This window comes from Cicer arietinum, chromosome 5 (assembly GCF_000331145.2).
Source record: "Cicer arietinum cultivar CDC Frontier isolate Library 1 chromosome 5, Cicar.CDCFrontier_v2.0, whole genome shotgun sequence".
NCBI lineage: Eukaryota > Viridiplantae > Streptophyta > Magnoliopsida > Fabales > Fabaceae > Cicer > Cicer arietinum.
This window is the reverse complement of record NC_021164.2, coordinates 7,992,262-8,010,490: the sequence shown is the minus strand read 5'-3', so window position 1 is coordinate 8,010,490 and position 18,229 is coordinate 7,992,262.

The window sequence follows — 18,229 nt, the reverse complement described above, 5'->3', positions numbered from 1 at the left end:
AACTCGGAAGTCCCTTCCACACACATGGATAGAAATGTCAAGACAAACACTAGAGGTATCAACATAATCACTAGTTGGGGTATTCACAATAAAATCATACTGCAAATGAGATACAGGTAGTCCTAAACGTCTAAACAGTCAAGAGACACAAAGGAATGAGTGGCGCCACAATCAAATAGCATAAATAAAGGAGTATCACTTATGAGACATGTACCTTGGATCAAGTTGTCTTTCTCAGACGCTCTTGCACCACTGAGGGCAAATACTCTTCCATTGGATTTAGGTCGGCCGGCTTGGGAACTCTGGTTTTCAGGTTGTGGAGCCTTCCTTGGGTAAGGGCATGTGGTGCTAATGTGGCCTTGTTGTTGACAATTAAAACAAGTAATTCTAGCATCTCTACATTCATATTTCCATGTGACCCTGCTTACCACACCTGTGACATCAGATAGGAGTAGCTGGATCACCATTATTACCATTGTTGTTGCTCGAGACTTGACTCCTGTTGTTACTATTTCCGTTAATAACTCCTCGTCCATTGGGGTTTCCTCTACCACTTCCATAACTATAACTATTTCCATTTCCTTTTCCGTTACCACTACTAGCTCATTTTCCAGCTGAAAAACTATATTGTTGATAATTCAGACGACTTACAGATTTACTAGGAGGAAAAGAGTAAGGTTTTCCTCTATTATTATGCATAGGCCTCTTGTCATTCATGGTTCCAGTGTTTCGGTAATGTGCCTTTTCAGCATGACTATCCTCATCATAAATCTTACTCTTATTCACTAGGGTAGGAAAGTCACGGATCTCTTGCATTCCAACCTATTTCTTGATCTCTGAACTGAGTCCCATTTCAAACTTGATGCACTTAGAATTTTCTCCTGCCTCTCCAACATAGAGTGGATAGTACCTGGATAATTCCTCGAACTTAGCAGCATACTCCGCTACTGACATATTCCCTTGTTCCAATTTAACAAATTCCATCTCCTTTCTATTACGGATATCTTCAGGGAAATACTTAATTAGAAACATGTTCTTGAATATAGCCCAAGTAATTGCTAGTGTTTGAAATCCGACACGGAACTCGGAACACAGTTATAAATTTAGGAGAAGAATGCTAAACGAGTCTCTCGGTCCTCGATTTCATCTGGACTTTGAAGGCGATTTTCTTACCCCTCGACAAAAAAGGACCGAAATCTATATTTTTAGACCAGACTTTGGCTAGTGTTTGAAATCTAGCGCGGAACTCAGAACACAGTTATAAATTTTAGAGAAGAATTCTATAAGGGTCTCCAAGTCCTAGATTTCATCGGGAATTTTTGGGAGAATTTCGTACCACCCGACTAAAATGGACCAAAATCTATATTTTTGAACTAGACGATTGTTTGTGTTTGAAATCTTATGCGGAACCTGAAACACAATTTTAACTTTAGAAGAAGAATGTTATAAGGGTCTCTCGGTCCTCGATTTCATGTGGACTTTTAGTGCGATTTTCGTACTACCCGACTAAAGTGGACCGAAATCTGTATTTTTGAACAAGCAATGGCTAGATTTTGAAATCTGACGCGGAACCGGAAACACAATTATAAATTTAGAAGAAGAATCCTAACAGGGTCTCCAAGTCCTCGATTTCATCTGGACGTTTTGGGCGATTTTCTTACCCCACGAAAAAAATGGAACAAAATGTATTATTCGGACCAGATGATGGCTTGTGTTTTAAATCTGATGTGGAATCCGAAACACTTTTATAAATTTAGGAGAAGAATGTTGTAAAGGTCACCCGGTCCTCGATTTCATCTGGACTTTTCGGACCAAACGATGGCTAGTGTTTGAAATATGACGCGGAACCCGTAGTACAGTTATAAATTTTGGAAAAGAATGCTACTAGTGTTTGAAATCTAACGCAGAACCCGAAACAAGGTTGTAAATTTAGAAGAAGAATGCTATAACGATTTCTCGGTCCTAGATTTCAGCTGGACTTTTCGAGCGATTTTCGTACCACCTGACTAAAATGGACCGATATTTGTATTTTCGAACAAAATGATGGTTAGTGTTTGAATAAGAATGCTATAAGGGTCTCCCGGTTGTCGATTTCATTTGGACTTGTTAGGCGATTTTCTTACCACTTAACTAAATTGGGTTGAAATTCATATTTTCGAACAAGACTATGGCTAGTGTTTGAAATCTGACGCGGCACCTGAAACACAACTATATATTTAAAAGAAGAATGCTATAAGGGTCTCCCTATCCTCGATTTCATCGGGACTTTTTGGGCGATTTTCGTACCACCCAACAAAAATGGACCGAAATTCGTATTTTCGGACTAGACGATGGCTAGTGTTTAAAATTGAGCGTGGAGCCCGAAAAACAGTTATAAATTTTGAGGAAGAATGCTATAAGGGTCTTCTAGTCCTCGATAACATTTGGTCTTTTTGGGCGATTTTCGTACCACACGACTAAAATGGACCGAAATTCGTATTTTCGGACTAGACGATGGCTAGTGTTTAAAATTGAGCGTGGAGCCCGAAAAACAGTTATAAATTTTGAGGAAGAATGCTATAAGGGTCTTCTAGTCCTCGATATCATTTGGTCTTTTTGGGCGATTTTCGTACCACACGACTAAAATGGACCGAAATTCGTATTTTCGGACTAGACGATGGCTAGTGTTTAAAATTGAGCGTGGAGCCCAAAAAACAGTTATAAATTTTGAGGAAGAATGCTATAAGGGTCTTCTAGTCCTCGATATCATTTGGTCTTTTTGGGCGATTTTCGTACCACACGACTAAAATGGACCGAAATTCGTATTTTCAAACAAAACGATGGTTAGTATTTGAAATCTATCGTGGAACCTGAAATCCAATTATAAATTCTGGAGAAGAATGCTATAAAAGTATTCCGGTACTCGATTTGATCTGGACTTTTTGGACGATTTTCGTACCACCCTACTAAAATGAACCAAAATCTGTATTTTCGAACAAAACGTTTGTTAGTACTTTGATCTGATCTGTACTAACCAACGACAAAAAAGGATTGATATCTGTATTTTCAAACCAGACGAGGGCTAGTGCTTGAAATCTAATGCAGAACCCGAAACACAGTTATAAATTTTGGAGAAGAATGCTATAAGGGTCACCCCGTCCTCGATTTCATCTGGACTTTTCGGGCAATTTTCATACCACCCGACTAAAGTTGACAGAAATCCGTATTTTCGAACAAGACGATGGCTAGTGTTTTAATTCTGACTCAGAAATCGAAACACACTTTTAAATTTTGGAGAAGAATGCTATAAGGGTCTCACGGTCCTTGATTTCATGTGGTCTTTTCAGTCGATTTTCGTACCCATCGACAAAAATATGCCAAAATCTGTATTTTCGGACCAGAAAATGGCTAGTGTTTGAAATTTGACGCGCAACTCGATCCACAGTTATAAATTTTGGAGAAGAATGATATAAGGGTCTCCCAGTCCTAGATTTCACTTGGATATTTCGGTCGATTTTTGTACCACCCGACTAAAATGGACGAAAATTCGTATTTTCGAACAAAACAATGGTTAGTGTTTGAAATCTTGCACGGAACCCAAAACACAGTTACAAATTTTGAAAAAGAAAGCTATAAGGGTCAAATGAGTTGTCAAATGAATTAATTTTGACATATTTATTTGACAACTCAATTTTGTTAAATGTTATTATTATCTTTGTCATATTTATTTGACAACTCTATTTTATTATATGTTACGGATTTTAGTCCATTTTTTTCTGGTGATACGAAAATCGCCTAAAAAGACTAGATTAAAATGAGGAGCGTGAGAGACGTTTAGCATGCTTCTCCTAAATTTATAATTGTGTTTCGGGTTAGATTTCAAACACTAGCAATCGTCTGGTCAGAAAATACAAATTTTAGTCCATTTTTGTCAGGTGGTACGAAAATTGCCCGAAAATTCTAGATGATATCGAGGACTAGAAGACCCTTATAGCATTTTTCTCCTAAATTGGTAACTATTTGTCGGGCTCGGCGTCATATTTCAAACACTAGCCGTCGTTTAAACCAAAAATACAAATTTCAGTCCATTTTTGTTGTGAAGTACGAAAATCAGCCGAGAAGTCCAAATGAGATCGAGGACCAAGAGACTCTTTTGGAATTGTACTCCAAAATTAATAACTGTGTTTTGGGTTCCGCGTCAGATTTCAAACACTAGCCATGTTCTGGTCCAAAATTACAGATTTCTGTCCTTTTTTGTCGAGTGGTACGATAATCACCCAAGAAGTCCAAATGAAGTCGAGGTTCGGAAGATTCTTATAGAATTCTTCTCCTACATTAAAGACTGTGTTTCGGGTTCCGTGTCAGATTTCAAACACTAGCCATCGTCTGGTCCGAAAATACGGTTTTCGGTCCATTTTTGTTGTTTGGTACGATTTTCAAACCCTAGCAATCAGATTTCAAACCCTAGCCATCATCTTGTACAAAAATAAGAATTTTGGTCCATTTTTGTTGGGATCTACAATTTTCGCCCGAAAAGTCCAGATGATATCGAGAACTGTGAGACTCTTATAGCATTCTTCTCCTAAATTTACAATTGTATTTCGGGTTTCGAGTTTCGGATTAGATTTCAAACACTGGCCATCATCTGGTTCATAAATATGGATTTCAAAATAATAATAACATATAACAAAATTGAATTGTAAAATAAATATGTAATTATTACTTTATTTGACAACTTTACAACTCAATTTGGTTATATGTTATTATTATTTTTGTTATTTAGTACAACTACAAAACGAAGATAATAATAACGTATAATAAAACAGAGTTGTCAAATAATTATGTAATTATTAATTTATTTGATAATTCTATTTTATGATATGCTTTTATTATCTTCATTTTAAAGTTTGATTGCATAACGAAGATAGTAATATCATTTAAAAAAATAGACTTGTCAAATAAATATGTAATTATTACTTTATTTGACAAATCTATTTTATTATATGTTATTATTATCTTTGTTATGAATTAAAACTATAAAACGAAGATAATAATATCTTATAATAAATTAGAGTTTTTAAATAAAGTAATAATTACATATTTATTTGAAAGCTCTATTTTATTAAATAATATTACTATCTTCGTTATGCAGTCAAACATTAAAATGAAGATAATAAAATAGAATTATCAAAGAAATTAATAATAATTACATATTTATTTGACAACTCTATTTTATTATACGTTATTATTATCTTCGTTTTGTAGTTGTACTAAATAACGAAAATAATAATAACATATAACAAAATTGAGTTGTAAAATTAATATGTAATTATTACTTTATTAGACAACTCTATTTTATTATATGTTATTATTGTCTTCTATATGTAGTAAAACTATAAAACGAATATAATAATAACATTTAATAAAATAGAGTTGTCAAATAATGTAATAATTAAATAGCATTCTTCTCCTAAATTTATAATTGTGTTTCGGGTCATATTTTGAACATTAGCCATCATTTGGTCTAAAAATACGAATTTCGTTACATTTTTGTCGGGTGATTCAAAAATCGCAAGAAAAGTCTAGATGAAGTCGGGGATTTTCGTACCACCCGATTTCGGTCCATTTTTGTCTAGTGGTACGAAAATCGCCTTAAAAGTCCCAATGAAATCGAGGACTAAGAGACTCTTATATAATTCTTCTCTAAAATTTATAACTATGTTTAATTTTCCGCGCCAGATTTCAAATACTAGTCATTGTCTGGTTCAAAAATACAAATGTTGGTCCATTTTTGTCGAGGAGTAAGAAAGTTGCCCGAAAAGTCCAAATGAAATTTACGATTGGGAGACCATTATAGCATTCTTCCCCAAAATTTATAACTTTGTTTCGGGTTCCGCACCAGATTTCAAACACTAGCCATTGTCTAGTCCGAAAATACAGATGTTGGTCCATTATCGTCGATGGGTACGAAAGCTGCCCGAAAAGTCCAAATGAAATCGAGGATCGGGAGACCATTATAGAATTCTTGTTCTAAATTTATAACGGTGTTTCGGGTTCCGCGCTAGATTTGAAACAATAGCCATCGTCTTGTTCGAAAAAATGGATTTCGGTCCATTTTAGTCAGGTGGTATGAAAATCACCCGAAAAGTCCAGATGAAATCGAGGACCGGGAGACCATTATAGCATTCTTCTCAAATATTTATATCAATGTTTCAGGTTTCGTGCCAGATTTCAAAAACTAGCCATCGTCTAGTCCGAAAATACGATTTTCGATCTATTTTTTTTTGTGGTACAAAAATAGCCCGAAAAACACCATATGAAATTTTTAATTGTGTTTCGGGTTCTGCATCAAAATTCAAACACTAGCCATAGATCGATTTTTGTCAGGTGATACAAATATCGCTTGAAAAGTCTAGATGAAATCGAAGACCGGGAGACCCTTATAGCATTCTTCTCCTAAATTGATAACTATATTTCGGGTTCTGCATCTTATATTTCAAACACTAGCCATCGAGGACCAGGAGACCCTTATAGCATTCTTCTCCAGGACGCGGAACCCGAAACACAGTTAAATCTATATTTTTAAACCAGACGATGACTAGTGTTTGAAATCTGACCCAAAATGAGAAATATTGTTATATATTTAGGAGAAGAATGCTATAAGGGTCACCCGATCCTCGATTTCATCTGGACTTTTCGGGCAATTTTCGTACACTCCGACAAAAATGGACGAAAATCCGTAATTTCCAACAAGACGATGGCTATCGTTTGAAATATAACGTGGAACCCGATATACATTTATAAATTTAGGAGAAGAATGCTATAAGAGTCTTCTGGTCCTCGATTTCATCTAGACTTTTCAGGCGATTTTCGTACTACCTAACAAAAATGACCCAAAATCTGTATTTTCGGACCTTACGAGGGCTAGTGTTTGAAATTTGACGCGGAACCCGAGACACAGGTATAAATTTTGGAGAAGAATGATTTAAGGGTCTCTTGGTCCTCGATTTCATCTGGACTTTTTAGGCGATTTTCGTACCACCTGACAAATATGGATCGAAATTCGTATTTTCGGACAAGACGATGGCTAGTGTTTGTTTGAAAATCTGACGCAGAACCCGAAACTAATTTATAAGTTTACGAGAAGAATGCTACAAGAATCTTCTTCTTCTCGATTTCATCTGGACTTTTCTGGCAATTTTCGTACTCCTCGACAAAAATGGACCAAAATCTGTTTTTTCGAACAACATGATAGCTAGTCTTTGAAATCTGCCGCGGAACCCAAAACATAGTTATAAGTTTTGGATAAGAATGCTATAAGGGTTTCCCGGTCCTTGATATCATCTGGACTTTTCGGGAGATTTTCATACCACCCGATAAAAATGGACCGAAATCAGTATTTCCAGAACAGACGAGGGATAGTGTTTAAAATTTGACGCGGAACCTGAAACATAGTTATAAATTTTGGAGAAGAATGCTATAAAGGGTCTCTCGATCCTCGATTTCATCTGGACTTTTCAGGCGATTTTCATACCACTAGACTAAAATGGATTGAAAACCGCATTTTCGAACCAGACGATGGCTAGTGATTGAAATCTGAATCGGCATCACAAACACTGTTAGATACTTAGGAGAAGAATGCTATAAGAGTCTCCCCGTCCTCGATTTCATATGGTATTTTCGGGTGATTTTCGTACCACCTAACTGAAATAGACCGAAATTCGTATTTTTGAACAAAACAATGGCTAGTGTTTGAAATCCGACACGGAACTCCGAACACAGTTATAAATTTAGGAGAAGTATGCTATCAAGGTCTCTTGGTCCTCAGTTTCATCTGGACTTTTCGGGTGATTTTCGTACCATTCGACAAAAAATGTACCGGAATCGTATAAAATTTTTGAGAAGAATGCTATAAGGGTCTCTCGGTCCTCAATTTCATTTGGACTTTTCGGGCGATTTTCAATCCCCTCGACAAAAATGGAGTAAAATTTGTATTTTCGGACCAGTTTTGGGATAGTGTTTGAAATCTAGCGCGGAACTCGAGACACAATTATAAATTTTGGAGAAGAATGCTATAAGGGTCTCCCAGTCTTCGATTTCATCTGGACCTTTTGGGTGATTTTCATACGATCCAACTAAAATGGACCGAAATCCGTATTTTCGAAAAATATTATGGCTAGTGTTTGAAATCTGATGCAAAGCCTAAAACACGATTATATATTTTGGAGAAGAATGATATAAGGGTCTACTGGTCCTAGATTTAATCTGGACTTTTTGGGCGACTTTCGTACCACCCGACTAAAATCGACTGAAATTCATATTTTCAAACAAGTAGATTGTTAGTGTTTGAAATTTGATGCGGCACCCGAAACACATTTATAAATTTAGAAGAAGAATGCTATAAGGGTCTCTCGGTCCTCGATTTCATCTAGACTTTTCGGGCGATTTTCGTACCACCCGACTTAAATAGACAGAAGACTGTTATAAGGGTTTCTGGGTCTTCGATTTCATCTGGACTTTTCAGGCGATATTCGTACCATAGATTTTCGTACCACCCGACTAAAATGGACCGAAATTCTTATTTTCGAACAAAACGATGGCTAGTGTTTGAAATCTAGCGCGGAACCCGAAAGACAATTTTAAATTTGGGAGAAGAATGCAAAAAAGGTCTCATTGGCTTCAATTTCATCTAGACTTTTCGGGCGATTTTCATACCATCTAACTAAACTGGACCGAAATTCGTATTTTCGAACAAGACTATGGCTAGTGTTTGAAATCTTAAGCGGAACCTGAAACACAGTTATAAATTTAGAAGAAGAATGCTATAAGGATCTCCCAGTCCTCGATTTCATCTGGACATTTTCCAGCGATTTTCATACCACCCTACTAAAATGAACCAAAATATGTATTTTCAAACAAAACGATGGTTATTGTTTGAAATATGACACGGAAGCTGGAACACATTTATAAATTTCGGGCAATTTTCATACCACCCGACAAAAATTGACTGAAATCAGTAGTTCCTGACTAGATGAGGGCTAGTGTTTGAAATTTCACGGGGAACCTGAAATACATTAATAAATTTTGGAGAAGAATGCCATAAGGGTCTCTCGATCCTCGATTTCATCTGGACTTTTCGGACGATTTTCATACCACTAGATTAAAATGGATTGGAATCCGTATTTTCGGATCAGACGATGGCTAGTATTTGAAATCTGACATGGAACCCGAAATACAGTTATAAATGGACCAAAATCTATATTTTCGGGCGATATTCGTACCCCTCGGCAAAAATGGACCAAAATCTATATTTTCGGACCAGACGATGGCTAGTGTTTGAAATCTAGTGCGGAACTCAAATCAAAGTTATAAATTTAGGAGAAGAATACTATAAGGGTCTCTCGGTCCTCGATTTGATCTGGAATTTTCAAGCGATTTTCTTACCCCTTGACAAAAAAGGACCGTAATCTATATTTTCGAACCAGATGATGAAAAGCGTTTAAAATCTGGCGTGGAACCGGTCTCTTGGTCCTCAGTTTCATCTGGACTTTTCGGGTGATTTTCGTACCATTCGACAAAAAATGGACCGAAACCGTATAAATTTTTTGAGAAGAATGCTATAAGGGTCTCTCGGTCCTCAATTTCATCTGGACTTTTCGGGCGATTTTCAGTCCCCTCGACAAAAATGGAGTAAAATTTGTATTTTCGGACCAGTTTTGGGATAGTGTTTGAAATCTAGCACAGAACTCGAGACACAATTATAAATTTTGGAGAAGAATGCTATAAGGGTCTCCCAGTCTTCGATTTCATCTGGACCTTTTGGGTGATTTTCATACGATCCAACTAAAATGGACCGAAATCCGTATTTTCGAAAAATATTATGGCTAGTGTTTGAAATCTGATGCAAAGCCTAAAACACGATTATATATTTTGGAGAAGAATGATATAAGGGTCTACTGGTCCTAGATTTAATCTGGACTTTTTGGGCGACTTTCGTACCACCCGACTAAAATCGACTGAAATTCATATTTTCAAACAAGTAGATTGTTAGTGTTTGAAATTTGATGCGGCACCCGAAACACATTTATAAATTTAGAAGAAGAATGCTATAAGGGTCTCTCGGTCCTCGATTTCATCTAGACTTTTCGGGCGATTTTCGTACCACCCGACTTAAATAGACAGAAGAATGTTATAAGGGTTTCTGGGTCTTCGATTTCATCTGGACTTTTCAGGCGATATTCGTACCATAGATTTTCGTACCACCCGACTAAAATGGACCGAAATTCTTATTTTCGAACAAAACGATGGCTAGTGTTTGAAATCTAGCGCGGAACCCGAAAGACAATTTTAAATTTGGGAGAAGAATGCAAAAAAGGTCTCATTGGCTTCAATTTCATCTAGACTTTTCGGGCGATTTTCATACCATCTAACTAAACTGGACCGAAATTCGTATTTTCGAACAAGACTATGGCTAGTGTTTGAAATCTTAAGCGGAACCTGAAACACAGTTATAAATTTAGAAGAAGAATGCTATAAGGATCTCCCAGTCCTCGATTTCATCTGGACATTTTCCAGCGATTTTCATACCACCCTACTAAAATGAACCAAAATATGTATTTTCAAACAAAACGATGGTTATTGTTTGAAATATGACACGGAAGCTGGAACACATTTATAAATTTCGGGCAATTTTCATACCACCCGACAAAAATTGACTGAAATCAGTAGTTCCTGACTAGATGAGGGCTAGTGTTTGAAATTTCACGGGGAACCTGAAATACATTAATAAATTTTGGAGAAGAATGCCATAAGGGTCTCTCGATCCTCGATTTCATCTGGACTTTTCGGACGATTTTCATACCACTAGATTAAAATGGATTGGAATCCGTATTTTCGGATCAGACGATGGCTAGTATTTGAAATCTGACATGGAACCCGAAATACAGTTATAAATGGACCAAAATCTATATTTTCGGGCGATATTCGTACCCCTCGGCAAAAATGGACCAAAATCTATATTTTCGGACCAGACGATGGCTAGTGTTTGAAATCTAGTGCGGAACTCAAATCAAAGTTATAAATTTAGGAGAAGAATACTATAAGGGTCTCTCGGTCCTCGATTTGATCTGGAATTTTCAAGCGATTTTCTTACCCCTTGACAAAAAAGGACCGTAATCTATATTTTCGAACCAGATGATGAAAAGCGTTTAAAATCTGGCGTGGAACCTAAAAACCAGTAATAAATTTTGGAGAAGAATGCTATCAGGATCTCCCGGTCCTCGGTTTCATCTGGTCTTTTCGGGCAATTTTTGTACCACCTGACAAAAATAGACCGAAAATCGTATATTCGGACTAGACGATGGCTAATATTTGACATCTGGTGCGGAATGCCAAACACAGTCATAAATTTTGAAGAAGAATGCTATAATGGTCTCCCAATCCTCGATTTCATATGGATTTTTTGGGCGATTTTCTTACCACCCGATTAAATGGACTGAAATCCGCATTTTCGAACAAGACGATGACTAGTGTTTGAAGTCTGACAAGGAACCAGAAACACAGTTATAAATTTAGAAGAAGATTTCTATAAGGGCCATTTGGTCCCCAATTTCATCTGGACTTTTCAAGCGATTTTCGTACCCATCGATGTTAATGGACCAAATTCTGTATTTTTGAACTAAACGATGGCCAATTTTGGAAATCAGACGTGGAACCCGAAACACAATTATAAATTCAGGAGTAGAATGCTATTATAAGACTTTTCTGGTCCTCGTATACCGAAAATATACCAAAAATCGTATTTTTGGACCAAACGATGGCTAGTGTTTGAAATCTGGTGCGGAACTCGGAACACAGTTACAAATTTTGGAGAAGAATGATATCTGGACTTTGCATGCGATTTTTTTACCGCTCGACAAAAAATGATGGAAATCTATATTTTTGGTCCAGACGACGACAAGTTTTTGAAATCTGGCGCGGAACCTAAAAACCAGTAATAAATTTTGGAGAAGAATGCTATCAGGGTCTCCCAGTCCTCAGTTTCATCTGGACTTTTCGGGTGGTACAAATGCATTAAAAGTCCAAATCAAATCGAGGACCGAGAGACCCTTATATCATTCTTCTCCTAAATTTAAAACTGTGTTCCGATTTTCGTATCAAATTTCAAACACTAGCCATTGTTTGGTTAAAAAATACAAATTTCGGTCCATTTTAGTCGAACGTTACGATAATCACCCGAAATTACTAGATGAAATCGAGTATCGGGAGACCCTGATAGCATTCTTCTCCTAAATATATAACAATATTTCGGATTCCGTGTCATATTTCAAACACTAGCCACCGTTTGGTCTGAATTATAGATTTTGGTCCATTTTTGTCGAGGGATACGAAAATCGCTTGAAAAGTCCAGATGAAATCGACGATCGAGAGACCCTTATAACATTCTTCTTCTAAATTTATAACTGTATTTCGGGTTCCATGTCAAATTTCAAACACTAGCCATCGTCTGGTCCAAAAATATGGATTTCGATCCATTTTAGTCATGTGGTATGAAAATCAAGGACCAGGAGACCCTTATAGCGTTCTTCTCAAAAATGAATAACTATGTTTCAGGTTCTGCGTCAAATTTCAAACACTAGCCCTCATTTGGTATGGAAATACTGGTTTCGGTCAAATTTTTTCGAGTGGTATTAAAATCGCCCGAAAAGTCCAGATCAAATTGAGGACTGGGAGACCCTCACAAGATTCTTCTCCAAAATTTATAACTGTGTTTCGGGATTCAGGTCAAATTTCAAACACTAGCCCCGAAAAGTCCAGATGAAATTGAGGAACGGGAAACCCTTATAGCATTCTTATCCAAAATTTATAACTGTGTTTCGGGTTCCGCGATAGATTTCAAACACTATCTATCGTCTGGTCTGAAAATGTCGATTTTGGTCCATTTTTGTCGAGGGGTGCGAAAATTGCCCGAAATGTCCAGATGAAATCGAGGAGAAGATTCTTGTAGTATTCTTCTCGTAAATTTATAACTGAGTTTCGGGTTCTGCATCAAATTTCGGAGAGTAGCCCTCTTCTGGTCCGAAAATACATAATTCGGTCCAATTTTGTTAAGTGGTACTAAAAATCGCCTTAAAAATCCAGATGAAATCCAGGACCAGAAGATTCTTATCGCATTCTTCTCCTAAATTTGTAAATGTATATTGGGTTATGTGTAAGATTTTAAACACTAGCCATCGTCTTGTTAGAATTTACAGATTTGGGTCCATTTTTGTCGGGGTGTACGAAATTTGCCAGAAAAGTCCAGATGAAATCGAGGACCGGGTGACCCTTATAGCATTCTTCTCCTAAATATATAACAACGTTTCTCATTTCGGGTCAGATTTCAAACACTAGCCATCGTCTAGTCTGAAAATAAAGATTTTCGTCCATTTTTGTCGAGGGGTACGAAAATTGCCCTAAAAGTCCTGATGAAATCGAGGACCATGAGACCCTCATAACAATCTTCATCTAAATTATATTTGTGTATCGGGTTCCGCGTCAGATTTAAAACACTAACCATCGTCTTGTTCGAAAATACAGATTTTGGTTCATTTTAGTAGGGTGGTACGAAAATCGTCCAAAACGTCCAGCTCAAATCGAGGACCGGAAGACCTTTATAGCATTCTTCGCCAAAATTTATAATTGTGTTTCAGGTTCCGCGACATATTTCAAACACTAACCATCGTTTTGTTCGAAAATACGAATTTCGGTCCATTTTAGTCGTGTGGCACGAAAATCGCCCGAAAAGACTAGAGGATATCGAGGATCAGGAGACCCTTATAGCATTCTTCTCCAAAATTCATAACTGTTTTTCGGGCTACGCGCCTGATTTTAAACACTAGCCATCATCATGTCCGAAAATATGAATTTCGGTCTATTTTAGTTAGGTGGTATGAAAATCGCCAGAAAAGTCCAAATAAAATCGATGACCGGGAGACCCTTATAGCATTCTTCTCCAAAATTTATAACTCTGTTTCGGGTTCTGCGCCAAATTTCAAACACTAATCGTCGTTTTGTTTGAAAATACGAATTTCGGTCCATTTAAGTCGGGTGGTATGAAAATTGCTCCAAAAGTCCTAATGAAATCTATGACCAAGAGACCTTTATAGCATTCTTCTTCTAAACTTTTATCTGTGTTTCGGGTTCCACGTTAGATTTCAAACACTAGCCATCGTTTTGTTCAAAAATAAGAATTTCGGTCCAGTTTAGTCGGGTGGTACGAAAATCGCGCGAAAAGTTCAAATGAAATCTAGGACCGGGAGACCCTTATATCATTCTTCTCCAAAATTTATAATTGTGTTTCAGGTTCCGCGTCAGATTTCAAACACTAGCCATAGTCTTTTTCGAAAGTATGAATTTCGGTCTTTTTTTGTCGATGGTACGAAAATCGCCTGAAAAGTCCAGATGAAATCAATGACCGGGAAACCCTAGTAGCATTCTTCTCCAAAATTTATAACTGTGCTTCGGATTCCGCGTCATATTTCAAACACTAGCCATCATTTGGTCCGAAAATACGGTTTTCGGTCCAGTTATGTCGAGTGGTACGAAAATCCCCGAAAAGTCCAGAAGAAATCGAGGATCGGGAGACCCTTACAAAGTTCTTCTCCTAAATTTAAGTCGGATGGTACGTAAGTCGCCCGAAAATTCTAGAAGAAATCTAGGACTGCGAGACCCGTATAACATTCTTCTCCAAAATTTATAAATGTGTTTCGAGTTCCGCACTAGATTTCAAACAGTAGCCAATGTCTGGTCTGAAAATACATATTTTAGTTGATTTTTGTCGAGGGATACGAAAATCGCCCGAAAAGTCCAGATGAAATCGAGGACCAAGAGACCCTTATAGCTTTCTTCTCCAACATTTATAACTGTTATTCGGGTTTCACGCCAAATTTTCAAACACTAGCCACCGTCTGGTCTAAAAATACGAATTTCGGTCCATTTTTGTCGTGTGGTACAAAAATTGCCCGAAAAGACCAAATGAAATCGAGGACCAGGAGACCCTTATAGCATTCTTCTCCTAATATTATAACTGAGTTTCGGGTTCCTACTCAGATTTCAAACACTAACAATTGTCTTGTTTGAAAATACGAATTTATGTCCATTTTTTGTCGGGTGGTACGAAAATCTCCCGAAAAGCCCATACTAAATTAATGACCGGAAGACCTTTATAGCATTCTTCTCCTAAATTTATAACTGAGTTTTGGGTTCCGCGTCAGATTTCAAACACTATCAATCATCTTGTTCGAAAATACGGATTTCCGTCCATTTTTTTTCGGGTGGTACGAAAATCACCCGAAAACTCCAAATGAAACCGAGGATTGGGAGACCCTGATAACCTTCTTCTCCGAAATAAATTATTGGTTTTTAGGTTTCGTGCCAAATTTCAAATACTTGCAATCGTCGGGTCCAAAAATATAGATTTCAATCATTTTTTGACGATGTTAAGAAAATCGCCTGCAAAGTCCAGATGAAATCGAGGACCCAGACACCCTTATAGCGTTCTCCTCGTAAATTTAAAACTGTGTTATGAGTTCCATATCATATTTCAAACACTAGCCATTGTTTTGTTCAAAAATAAGAATTTCGATCCATTTTAGTCGGGTGGTACGATAATCACCCAAAAATACCAGATGAAATCGAGGACCGGGAGACCCTTATAGAATTCATCTCCTAAATACATAACAGTGTTTTGGATTCCGAGTGTGATTACAAACACTAGCCATTGTCTGGTCTAAAAATAGATATTTTGGTCCATTTTTGTCGAGGGGTATGAAAATAGCCCGAAAAGTCTAGATGAAATCGACGATCGAGAAACCCTTATAGCATTCTTCTTCTAAATTAATAACTGTATTTCGGGTTCCGGGTCAAACTTCAAACACTAGCCCTCGTCTGCTCTTGAAATAGTGATTTCGGTCCATTTTTGTCGGGTGGTATGAAAATTGCACGAAAAGTCATGATGAAATCGAGGACCAAGAGACCCTTAAATCATTCTTCTCCAAAATTTATAACTGTGTATCGGGTTCCGAGTCAAATTTCAAACACTAGCCCTCATCTGGTCGGAAAATACAGATTTTCGGTCCATTTTTGTTATGTGGTAAGAAAATCGCTCGAAAAGTCCGGATGAAATCGAGGACCAGAAGATTCTTATAGCATTCTTCTCCTAAATTTATAAATGTATATCGGGTTTCGCGTCAGATTTCAAACACTCGCCATCGTCTTGTTGGAAATTACAGATTTATATCCATTTTTGTCGGGGTGTACGAAAATCGCCCGAAAAGTCCAAACGAAATCGAGGACCGGGTGACCCTTATAGCATTCTTCTCCTAAACATATAACAAAGTTTCTCATTTCGGTTCAAATTTCAAACACTAGCCATTGTCATGTCTTAAAATACAGATTTTGGTCCATTTTTGTAGAGGGGTACGAAAATTTCCCGAAAAGTCGAGATGAAATCGAGGGCAGAGAGACCTCTATAACATTATTCATTTAAATTTATATTTGTCAATTGGGTTCTGCGTCAGAATATAACCACAAGCCATCGTCTTGTTCGAAAATACGGATTTCGGCCCATTTTAGTCGGGTGGTACGAAAATCGCCCTTAAAATTCCAGATGAAATCAAAGACCTGAAGAACCTTAAAGCATTCGTCTCCTAAATATATAACAGTGTTTCAGGTTCCGCGTAAAATATCAAAGAACAACCTTCGTCTTGTTCGAAAATACCGATTTCAGTCCATTTTAGTCGGGTGGTACAAAAATCGCCCGAAAAGTCGAGATGAAATCTAGGACGGGGAGACCCTTATATCATTCTCCCCAAAAATTTATAACTGTCTTTCGGGTTCCACGTCAGCTTTCAAACACTATCCATAGTTTTTTTCGAAAATATGGATTTCGGTCCATTTTAGTCGGATCGTATGAAAATTTCCCAAAAAGTCCAAATGAAATCGAGGACAAGGAGACCCTTGTAGCATTCTTCTCCAAAATTTATAACTGTGTTTCGAGTTCCACGCTAGATATCAAACACTAGCCAAAGTGTGGTCTAAAAATACATATTTTAGTCCATTTTTGTCGAATGGTACGAAAATCGCCCGAAAAGTCCTCATGAAATCGAGTACCGAGAGACCCTTATAGCATTCTTCTCCAAAATTTATAACTGTGTTTCGGGTTTCACGCTAGATTTCAAATACTAGCCATTTTTGTCGACTGTTACGAAAATCGCCCAAAAAGACCCGATGAAATCGAGGACCAGAAGACTCTTATAGCATTCTTCTCCTAAATTTATAACTGAGTTTTGGGTTCCGCATCAGATTTCTAACACTAGAAATTGTCTTGTTCGAATATACGGATTTTGGGTCATGATTGTCATGTGGTACGAAAATCGCTGGAAATGTCCAGATGAAATCGGGGACCGAGAGACCCTTATAGCATTCTTCTCCTATATGTATAACTATTTCCGAGTTCTGTGTCAGATTTCAAACACTAGCCATTGTTTTGTTCAACAATACGAATTTCAGTCCATTTTTGTCGTGTTGTACGAAAATAGCCCGAAAAGTCTAGATGAAATCGAGGACCGAGCGACCCTTATGTCATTCTTCTCCTTAATATATAAAAGTGTTTTGGGTTCTGCGTAAGATTTCAAACACTAGTAATCGCCTGGTCCGAAAATACAGATTTTGATCAAGTTTTGTCAAGGGGTATGAAAATCGCCCAAAAAGTAAAGATGAAATCGAGGACTTAGAGACGTTTATAGCATTCTTCTTCTAAATTTATGACTGTATTTCGGTTTTTGCGTCAGATTTCAAACACAAGCCATCGTATTGTTCAAAAATACAGATTTCGGTCCATTTTAGTCGGGTGGTACGAAAATCGCCTGACATGTCCAGATGAAATCGAGAACCAGGAGTCTCTTATAGCATCCTTCTCCTAAATTTATAATAATGTTTCACTTTCCGCGTCAGATTTCAAACACTATCCATCGTCTTGTTCGATAATACGGATTTCGGTCCATTTTTTGCGGGTGGTACGAAAATCGCCTAAAAGTCTAGATGAAATCGAGGATTGAGAGTCCCTTATAGTATTCTTCTTCTAAATTTATAACTCTATGTCGAGTTCTGCGTCAGATTTTAAATACTAGCCATCATCTTGTTCGAAAATACGAATATTGGTCCAATTTAGTCTGGTGGTACGAAAATATATTGAAATGTCCAGATGAAA